We start from the raw sequence: 9,798 nt of genomic DNA, 5'->3' as shown, positions 1-9,798 counted from the left end.
CACACAGTCCCTCATTCAGCGTGCATCCTCTTCATCCGCGCGCTAGTGGCGAATTCTCACATTTTAGTGCCTGACCTATAACGACGACATGCAGTACCTCGTACTTGTAATATAATAGTACTATTTTCCAAGCTGTCATTATTAGTATAATGTTAATTTACTATGTACTCGTACGTTCATATGGAAAAGATGATTTTGCTGGAGTATCTAAAAATTTAGCTAGATACAGATCTGAACATAACTTTGTTGAGCCATCAAAATAATTATGTAGGACGCTCAAACTGATCGCTAGAATGTCAAAATTTTTTTGCAGCGTTGCTCTTCATGCTTGAGATTCCTACGTAATTATTTTGATGATCGAACAAAATTATTTTGTGTAGCTAAATTTTCAGATATTTCAGCAAAGTCTTTTCCGTGCAGGTTTATTAAGAACATGTTTTATTGTTTGCAAATTTGTTATTCTTACAAAATAATATTTTGTCCGCAATTCATAATTTTCATCTCAAAAAGTTTCACACTTATTTCTTCATTATTTACTTTCATACAATTATGTTTCTAATTATAGAACGTAGTATTTTGTTCAGAAAGTTTTCTAGCTCGATTCAGATTTGTCGTCTTACCACATTCAGCGTAAACTCGAGCAAAACTCTAGACGATTTACCGAGTCTGTTCCGCTCCACTGGCGGAAGATCGACAAAATTGCAAGTGCGCCGCGACAGCTGCTCTAACCGTGTTAAAATCGGTCGAGAGCGTGACGTCCGAGGGCACCAGATGCGCATCGCGTTCACGATCGCAAATTGCGGGAAGTATTCGAAACGCCATCACGGGCTGTCGCAGTACGATGATCGTTGCGATTCTTCCCCTGCGCACTTTCACAATGGTCGACGCGCTCGCGAATACAATTATTCGTCGCCAACGAACGGTTCGATTTCGCGTGTTCTTCATCAAATTGGATTAATTCGCCCGGTCGCTTCATATCGCCGTCGCGTGTTTCGACGAGCTAGTTCGTATAACTAGGATATAATAACTTCGAATCTGATTTACAATTCGTTTTACTTCACCGGCCATTTCAAAGTCTCTCATCGCCTTGAAATTATGCGCGTTCAGGCTCGCATTTACTTTACGTCATTTTGCAAGATTTCGCCTGCTCCGATCCCTCGCGCGCTTGTAATTGGATCCGAGCTTAATACATTTATAATGCAAAGTTATTAACCTAACTAACGTACGATCGCCGCAATTACCCGTGTTTTGCCGCTTAACGAGCGATCTTGAGAAACTGCGTTGCCCTGACGAAAGACGCTAACTCGAGTACGGTCGGTTCTCGATGCCAGCAAAAAGGCAGGTTCCAAACAGCCAGTTCCAGCCAATTTTTTAGCATTTTCCGATAGTCCTGCAATAGTTCCGACGATTTCTATAGATTTCGTTCAGAGTTCTGGCATTTAAATATGTTTAAACAATTTTTTAATCTGAGCGCTGGCACCGCACGTCAAGAGTAAAGTACCTTTTAACAGCCAGCACCAGCCAACTTTTGGCATTTTCCGATAGTTCTACAATAGTTCCAAAGATTTCTATTGATTTCGCTCAGAGTTCTGGTCTTCAAGTACTTTTTAATAACAATTATTTATAACAAACTAATTTGTTATTGGAAAGTTAAACATGTAATAATAAGCGTCCAAAACCTCAAGCTACAATTTCTAATGTTCATTTACATATAACACAGTGCCAAATGGAAAATATAATAAAAAATAGGTTAAGTGGCACGCATTCGGCAACTTTCCCCTTTATATAATCTTTGTAGTCTATATGTATATAGAGAAAAAATAAGAATAATTGAAAAATGGTTAGAAGAATAACTTTTGCATTTTTCTTTCCAAAAAGTAATATTGTGATCATATTATACATACAGACCGAACGACAATAGAGAAAGAGAGGTGCCTCATCGGTAGGCGACGGACGAAGAATATGATTTTGTTTTCATATTCCGAGGGTAGACGAGACGAGGCGCATGGCAATGAACCTAAGCGGCCTTACGACCGGAAACGAGGGAGGCACACGCGTATCCGGTGATGTGAGACGTCTCAGAGAGATACGATTCTTTTCGAGTGTACATTGTCCTCGTGAAAAAAAAATGAAATATTTACTTATACTTGTCGTCTGACAATAAAATTAAATCAGGGTATTTAATACCTGCAAAAATTTGTAAAATCTAGAGTTTTCAGGATTTTTTAATTTTTAGATTTGCTTTTTGTCTTTGAAAATCGATGATTCTCATGGAAATTTATCGGTATTCATGGAAATTTTTGGAATTTTATTTTTAAATTTAAATTGTCTTTTTTTCTGAAAACATTGTTTTGATCATTTTTTTTTTTCGGTAATGCAAAATGTTAATCGGTTAGAAATAAGTATGGCATACACATTCACGTATGTTTACGTACGTTCTTATAGGTCTCGCGAGATTTTATTAAAAAATCAAAGTGACATTAAAGTAAATGTACTAATTAGTAGACATGATCCAATTATTGAATGAAATGACAAAAATTTTAAATATTAAATTTTTAATGATATGTATTCTAAATAAATTTGTCTTATTAAATTTTAATAAAAAATATCTAGAAATCCGGGAATTCTCAGGTAATCTTTTTTTTACAAGATTCCAATAAATATCCTGTAAATATACGATTCGTTCTTTCCTGTCGCAATGAACGGTCGAAATGCGTACGAAAACGACTTGTTCATTTATCTATGTAACTCGTGACTCGCGTCAGAACGCAGATGCAGGTTATTTACGCGAATCAGATAGTTTCTCTAATTTTCTTCACTCTTCGTGGCTTAAGTCTATATCATTCACGGAGCGTCATTTATCAAGCCTTCAAACTACGAACTTCACGAGCGGCGAATCGCCACTCTCTCGCACTTCGGAATCGCCGCTATTACTCGAGTAATCGCTCCAAAACGACTGACTCTTTACCGCGGTGCCGCGTTAAGGTACGCTCTCGGGAGAGACAATGTAGCACTATGGCATTATCGCCGTTTATCTCCTCCATCAAGCGACATTCTTCGGACGAGCAACCCGTTTGCCCGCGCTCTATGTTCCGACTTCGGACTCGAAAGTGCTCGAACGATCAAAGTAAATCAGCCGTTCATTCGCGTCGCGTGTTATACCTACCTCGCCGGATAATCACTTTTCTCTCTTCGTTCTTTCTTTTTTCTTCGTAACTGAAGACTTAGAACGATCGCCTTGGATCGAAATGGAGATTTCGTTGCAGTACGCGGAGCATATCTGCGCTGATCGCTCTTGCGTGAGGGGATGACTCCCACATCTTCTCTCTCCCCCTAATTTGTCTCTTCTTCATCGAAACGCTCTTCTGGAAGTTCCGCGAGAACCAAGTACCGCGCTATTGGCGATTTTGTTACGTAAGGAGCAGCGCAAATACTATGGTTCTCGCAATTAGGATTGCCAATAGGAGGAGACCGTTTCGATCGCGTGCCACGAAGAACGATGTAACACTCGTATTGCTACAGCAATTGCGCCGGGTGCGCTAAACGACCGATGGACGCGTGTTGCAATTTCGCCGATACGCGTGCACGCGCCGCCTATCTTCTTTATGTCTCCTGCGGGCGGCGTATTAATTCGCTTGATTATTATCAAAAGTTCATCCTAGCTGTTTCTATTCTAAGGAGACGTGCCCCAAACGTGCACAAATGATTTCGCGTTCGCCGTTCTCTGACATTTCTAACATCTTCAAGAGATAATGACGATTACTTTAATTATCATAATCTGTCAAGAAGCAGCGGCTTGATCTAACAAGGTAATTTTCACTCAATGAAGATGAGATCGTGTACTTTATTTCGGTGAAGGACGCAATTAACGCTTTCAATGAATCTGCCTAAGGTGCAGAAAATAAAATCTCTCCTTGTCTTTAATTAATTTACACAATTAAAAAATTTATATTAAATTTTTGACATCTTTTATATGCTTCAAACGGTCCGCCCAAATTTTTTTATGTTAATTTAACACAAGATGAATATGTTAGAATGAGACAAAAACGCTGCATAAAAATTAACATAAAATCTTCAAGGGAATTATGCGATTTATAAGTTATCGTTATATCTTGATAAATTATTAAATGTCAACATTTCATGAACACATCAGTTTACTTCATTGGAGCGAGAAGTAACCTGATACTCATCATTTGATGAAATAAATTGCAATGTTCACGAATGGTTGATATTTAATATTTTAATGATATATCAAAGTATGGAGATAACCCGTAAGCAACGTAACCATCTTGAAAAAATACTTAAGAAAGTCTCAAAAGTATATTGTTCGTAATATGAATACGTACATTTATCTTAGAATTTATTTTAGAATTCACATGTTAAAACTGTATTATTTCTTTTATTTGTTCACTTATTCATAAATTATGTTATTTTAACACAAAGAAGAATGTTAAATATTAGTTTAGGACAAAATATTCAAATGACAATTATATTATGTTAAATTAATACTCAGGCATGTTAAAAATTCAACAAAAAATTTTTGTAAGGATCGATTTTAATAAGTAAATAAGTATAAAATAGTTTTTATTGTGTGTGTGGAAAAAGCGTGACATAAAAACATACTTCAACGAATTTATTTAATTTCGATCAATAATCGATAAACTAAAAGATCTATCTTTCACTAAGAAAGAGCCATGAAGATTTGGAAATGTCAAAATTTTCACTTGTTTCGTCTCTCGGTCAAATTCCAGATTTCTTTCTAGATTAAGTTGCACCACGTGGAACATCGGATTCGCAGATAACCATCTCTCTGTTTCGCGTTTTCTTCCGTTCAGCTGCCAAGACTGCGATGCGGGATTCGTCTCTTTCCTGCCTTCTTAATCGCCACACGAACCGTTTCCTTTCCGAGAACGGGACGTGAATTCTTTATAAAATCACGTTCAGTGCGGGATACGCTGGAACGTGATCGTTTATCACCACTATCGAAGCGGCGCGGCTACCGTATGTGCATAAAGCGTGGGTGCGACGCGTCGTAGCAATTTGTACCGTACGAATTGATGATAAACCGCGCGGTAACGCGAGTTGCAGCGCGATTTATATCAAGGATGGCGACAGGCAGAGAGATACCGTGAATCACCGACCACGTACGTTCACGGTCCCGATATTCAGAATCGATTCACGGCCGTACCCGGCGAATTCGAGCGATAGATCTCTCGCCTCTCCAAGCGAGATATATGCGCTTCCCTTAAAACGTGCTCCGCACGTCAGGTGAGCGCCGTCGTGCATTTACAACGGTGCGAATGAACAAACTGTTTCGGGCTACCAGCGATAAGACCTCGTGTTTTGCCGTGAAGACGCGCAGTCGTGTGGAATATATTTGTCGCTGATGCTGTTTTATTCTTACCGGCATTTAATCGCTCCTGGCGATCGCGATCCTGTACACTGTGTTCATAGTTTGACTTGGAGGCAGGCATCGTTGACCTGGAACACCCTGTTAGACTCTGTCAGGCTTACAGAAAGATTCATAGATGTACAGATTACAATTACGCAACGTGTATAGCGCAGCTTCCCACACTATGGTTCGAAGCCTCTTAACGAACGTCTTAAGATAATGGATGCAGCATAGAAGAGAACGGTCGAACGTACAACATATTCAAATATGGTCTCGCTTATGCTCTTCACGCCGGCATGGCAATTCCAGGCCGAACGCCGGTGCGTCGTCTCGGCCGCAGGAAGCTCGTAAAGAAAAGGACCAGGTCTCCGGGTAAGACCAGTGGCGGTCGTGTAACGACTCCACGCCTCGCCTCCTTTTTCGTAGTCTTCTTCGTAGCCAGAAAGCACTCCCGTTCTCGGCATTGCATTCAGCGGAAATATTAAAATGCCCCAGCGGCCGCCGCACATGACAATAAGTTGTTCGCGCTTTGGACGTGCTCTGGATACCGGGCGCTCGCTTTTAAACCACCATCCGCATACGTGCAACCTTAGCGCGTCTTTCTCCCCCTTCTTCCATGCTCCTCTTCTCTCCTCGTCGACGCCCTCACCGCTTGTCTCTCGACCATATTTCGTCGGGGTGTCCCCCGGGGATTGAAATGCATACGGTGCGCATCCTTTCCGGGAAAATTCAAATGAGTCTCCCGACAGCAGCGAGTCTCCACGTCTTCGCGTTCGAGCGGTGACGAGATTTGGAAATCCGTTCGGCTCACACTGCGGTAGATCGTGACAATCTCAGTAGATCTTAGTTGTTAAACATAATTTCAGAACTTTAACTTCAGACGTGCATAAGCAAAGTAAAAGAATTTTTAATTATTAATTGTAAAGAAAAGAAATAAGAAAAAAAATTTATTATAACATTTATAATTATTAATGTAGCGGTTCATGCACAAAAAGGGAAAGATATTTTCGTTTTATTATGTCATATATTCATCTTATTGTCTTAGGACAATGGAAGTTGCAACGTCCGTTTTTTGAATGCATCATGTATATCTGTCGCGTCTTCTTTTACGCTTATATCGCTGCATTCAACATACAAGTCAATGAAAAGAGAATAGGGATGAGTTATAATGTCGAAGAGTTATCGCTTGCATATAGTTATTTATAGTCACAAATATAGTTATTTATATGAAATAATAAATTAATCTAAGTTATATAAATAAATTAAATAAGTAAAAAAAGAGCCAATACGATACGAGGCTAGATTTTGTCTAATAATAGATTTGTTTTTCATTCCTTCACTAGATTGCACTCTTTCTCGCTTTCATTAAATATCAAACATATACCTATCTTACTTAAGTTCCAAAAGTGCACTAATTGAACAACAGAAAATAGATAACACTAATATTTAACAAATTGCATTCTTTTATATATATATGTGTGTATATTGGTTATTGCGATAAATATTACATGCCTCAGTAGTTAAATTGGAAAAGATGCTTGTCTCGAATATTCGGAAGGTTCCAAGTTTAAATTCTGACTGAGAGATAATATTTTTCACATTCTTTTCAATGTTTTAAGATGCTTATTAACATATTACTAAATCGATAATTAATTTATTATAAACAACAATAAATGATAATTTGTAATATTATTTCAGCTTTAGTTTATGATTGCGTTTCAAGGCAGTAAAAAAACGGCGCCATTTAAGTAGACCATAGAAAGATGTATTTAGAAATTGTATAAATATTATTCAGCAAGATTTAGCTTCGGCTATATTGGTCCTTTTTTTACTAATTTAGACTTTGAAACTAGAAACTCTATAAATTAAACCCTAACTTTAACTTTAAAACCCTTTACATTATTTTCCATTTCACTGAACTATTAAGGATATTTTTGCTTCTGTCGGAAATTTGAATTCTATGGATATCGGAAGCCTCTATTCCACATATTGTAAGACGGCATTCATGTCACCGATATTTTTTAACTTGGACATTTTAACATACAAAATGAAAAATCGGTTTCCTGGTACCATAAAAAAAAACAAAGAAAAAGTAAAAAACGAAAAAGTTTAGCTTCCTCAACTTTCACTTTACTCGCCATAAAATTCACTAACGTGCTAATCGTTCGCTCGATTTGTCACCGCCAGTCGCGGCAAAGGTCACCCGCGCTGACCCCCTTCGTTCCCACGGACGTTCACCGATCAGCAGCTCGTACTTCTCCCGGCTGGTCATTAACGCGGTATGTTTCGAGCCGATCAAGCCAGCCATTTGCTCCCGACGTCGCTAGTTAAGTACATCCATCGAAGCCTAAGATGCTGCGTTTAGAACGAAGGTCGGGACAATCGTAGTCTGATAAAAACGAGAACGAGGCTATTCGATGGCGGAACCTAATTAGCGGTTTGGGTAATGCATGAGCATGGGGGGGCCTAACCCATCCTTAGTTTTTTCAATTGCCTTTTAATCTCCGCTTTTAGTTGAATGTCTGAGCATCTGTTTGGGCATCCGTTTTTATTCAAAATTAAATATTTTACTTTTAAAAGTCACTGAAATGTAAGTGTTTCAAATGTAAGGATATTGTTTATTATTGAGTTGAATCATACAGATTGGACAAAAATCTTTATAAAATAAAAATAGTGATACATTTTTCTCAAGCTCTTATTCGTTTTGCTGAAAGGAGAAAATATGAAGAATTGCTCTCGTTTGCCGCGCGGGATTCTTCGATCGCCCTCAGCCCGTTCTTCCAACGTGAGAAACGAGCCTTTTCCCACTACTACTATTACTACTACTACTACGCCGAAAGAGAAGGCGGTAAAGAGATCGCGCGGAATGCATGTGAAAAAGTGCAATCGCGGATTCTGTATCTTACGTTTCAAGTTTCGAAACAACATTCGATAGAAAAATTGGTGTCGTGCGCTATCGCCTTCAGCCGTGAGCGAGCTCGTTAACTGCCACAGACTTGATAAATGTAATGTGAAATGTAGAGCTCCACACATCTTGCATTTATCCAGGGTAGTAATAGATAATATTTTTTTTATCTTATACTTTATTATCGTTTTATTTATTCTCTCTCTCTCTCTCTCTCTCTCTCTATTCCTCTTTCTTTTATTTGCTCTGTCTATTTTTGTCTATTTCATTTCTACTATAATTTGATTATAAATAAATAGAATTTTCAGATATTTTATTTATTTTTTAGATATTCATTTGTTTTGCTTTTATTTTCTTTTAATTTATTTTTATATATTTATTTCTCAGATTTATCAGATATTAGAATTTCGAATTCTTGTATTTCGCGCGAACCAGTTCCCAATTTTTGTGAAAAGTATGTATTATTATTGTTACCTAGAATAACAAGACATTTTTAATTATATAATCAAGAGTTACACATGCGGATGGAATTTTTGTGTAATGCCAAAGAAATACATAACAGATCGATTTGCTCGTATTCACCGTGCTCCATTTCGAGATACGCCTTGACTTTACGGAACGCTCGTATTATCTGCGGAAATTGGTTCTAGCGAACGCGAGGTCAGGAAAGACCGTGCCGACGCGAGGATCGCGTGCAGGACCGACTACTCATCCACACTCACGTATTAAACATAAGTGCCACTTACCTATGCCTGATACTCACGAGCCGCGAGCATCTCTTCTTTTTCCTCTTCGCCTTCTCTTTCTACTCTCAGAGACGCTCGCTCTTCCTTCTCGCATTTCGAAACCCCTGTTGACTCCTTTACCTGCCCTTGTTGCCATGTCCGTTAACTTTCTCGTCGCTATTTTCTCTCAGATCTTTTTTTTCGGTTATTTAATAAGTATTAAAAAGAATGCTCGTAACAGTAGTGCGCTTCAGTATGGAATGTATCCTTTGATCCAACACAATAAAGGGTTATTCTTCGACGCAATATAACGATCAACAGAATAAATGACAAGGGTAGTCATAGTCATAAATTAGAACGACTTAATTTTTTTCCTCGAATAATGTAGGTAATGGTATTTACGGAAACAATAGGTCTGTCTTTTTATTCTTACACTAGGCTGCACTAAACTTTCTCGCTTTTGCCAAATACCAACCATATGCCTATCTCACTTTAAATTCTAAAAGTATGTACTAGATCAGCCACAGAAAACAGACCGAATGAATGGTTTGTTGGTACATTGTAAAACCATTTTCAATAAATTTGTCAAACAAACAAAAACTTCACGCTCGGAATAAGAACTCTAACCCTCTTAATTTTTTAAGGTTTGACTTTTTTAAGAAACAGAATATATACTGTCCACAAAGAAAAGAATAGTTTCGTTAAATACAAAAATGAAGTTGAAACATAAAAATTGGTAGATCAAAATAGTGGATCTAATGAAATTGTTTATTATA

The sequence above is a fragment of the Mycetomoellerius zeteki genome, unplaced genomic scaffold (genome assembly GCF_001594055.1).
Source record: "Mycetomoellerius zeteki isolate Tzet28-1 unplaced genomic scaffold, Tzet1.0 scaffold25, whole genome shotgun sequence".
Classification (NCBI taxonomy): Eukaryota; Metazoa; Arthropoda; class Insecta; order Hymenoptera; family Formicidae; genus Mycetomoellerius; species Mycetomoellerius zeteki.
This window is presented reverse-complemented; position numbering follows the sequence as displayed.